We start from the raw sequence: 1,503 nt of genomic DNA, 5'->3' as shown, positions 1-1,503 counted from the left end.
GGAATATTTAACTGGTTGTGATCAATTAGTTGTAAACCATTTTAAAAACTTTTAATGGCAAAATGTTGATAACTGTTGAGGCTGGGTGGTAGACAAATGGGGATTTCATGGCACTGATCTCTTTACTTTTACATACGTGTGAAACTTCCTAAACAAAGATTCTTCTTTTATTAAATACCACCTTGTATTACCTTTATAATTTTTATAAGGGTATTTCTCACTTACAAAATAAAAGGGAGATGGAAAAAAATTCTGTCAGTCCAGGCCTTTGGCAAAGAAATAAAACCAAGTGATAATAAATTCAAAATATAGTCCAGGTGATTCAACTCTATTTTGAATACTACTCACAAATGCTAATAAGTTAGCAAAGCATTAATCACACAAAACATATTCTTGTAGCGACAGTTATACTTATGCCAACAACTAACTTGGCCTTGGAGGCAGCAATGATTTCATAAGCCAAGAACAGATGTACGCATTATTGAGAAAGGTGATCAAAAAACAAGTTAAAAGAAGAAAATGCAAGTTTCTTCAAAAATTCTTAAGACAAAATAAATATTAATATTCAGAGCTTCACACTGACAACTAGCATCTTAGACAAATGGGGTGGAGCTACACAGTGGGCTTCATTTGGATGGAAACTTCTTTGACAACGGAGGACAGAGGTAATGCTGAACAGTGCCAGGAGGTGAGGCAATAGTCTCCTTTGCTCCCGACACAGAAAAGGTAGCCAAACCACCAACCAAGTTCCTCTGCCCAGCCCTACTGGTCAGCTCTGCCTTTTTGACCTCAGGTCAGCTTTTTCTCTGGCCTTCCTCCCCTTTCTTTGGTTGTGAGACCTCAGGCCATTCAGACTTTGTGATGTGGCACCCCCTCTTGTGTCATCTACATTCTTCCCAGGGTTCCTAAAAACGATTTAAATATTACCTATGTCAAAAGCAAAACTTAATTGCATGTACAGTATGATTATAACTTTGCAGAAATTATGTATAGATGGACAGAGAGAAGGGAATACAACAAAATGACAGAGTTTTGATAGGATAGTAGGATTACAAGTTTTATTGTTTTGTTTTGTTTTAAGATTTTCTTTAATGAGGTAAGACTGCAGCTGCAACATTTAAAGTTTGGTTTTAAAAATAAATAAAAACAAAAGAAAATTTTTAAAAAACCAAAACGTATGGGGAAATAAAGAAGGAACTAGAAGACCTCTCGGGTTGACAAATGGTTATATAAATAATCTGCTCTGGACAGTGAGCCAGACAGTAAACCAGTAACTGTGTGTCTAAGCAGAAGGAAAGAAGTCCACTGAAAGAAGCATTGATATGTTACACTGTACGGCATGTCTGCCATAACGAGTGGAGCCTTACGTGTATGGATGAGGTTTTTGTTGTTGTTGTTTTAAGAAAAGAAAAGCCAAGTATAAAACTTAAACTTTGTAGGAAAAAAAACTATTCACGCCGGGCGCAGTGGCTCACGCCTGTAATCCTAGCTCTCTGGGAGGCC

General features: G+C 37.0%; 1 protein-coding gene across 1 annotated transcript in view; it reads right to left on the bottom strand.

Annotated features, from left to right (window-relative positions):
- The window catches only part of ENTPD7 (ectonucleoside triphosphate diphosphohydrolase 7), a 42,337-nt gene that overhangs the window by 16,829 nt on the left and 24,005 nt on the right, over positions 1–1,503 (bottom strand). The gene's annotated exons all lie outside the window — the stretch shown is intronic.

This window comes from Propithecus coquereli, unplaced genomic scaffold, assembly GCF_000956105.1.
Source record: "Propithecus coquereli isolate 6110/MARCELLA unplaced genomic scaffold, Pcoq_1.0 Scaffold73, whole genome shotgun sequence".
In the NCBI taxonomy this organism is placed as follows: domain Eukaryota; kingdom Metazoa; phylum Chordata; class Mammalia; order Primates; family Indriidae; genus Propithecus; species Propithecus coquereli.
This window is presented reverse-complemented; position numbering and strand designations above follow the sequence as displayed.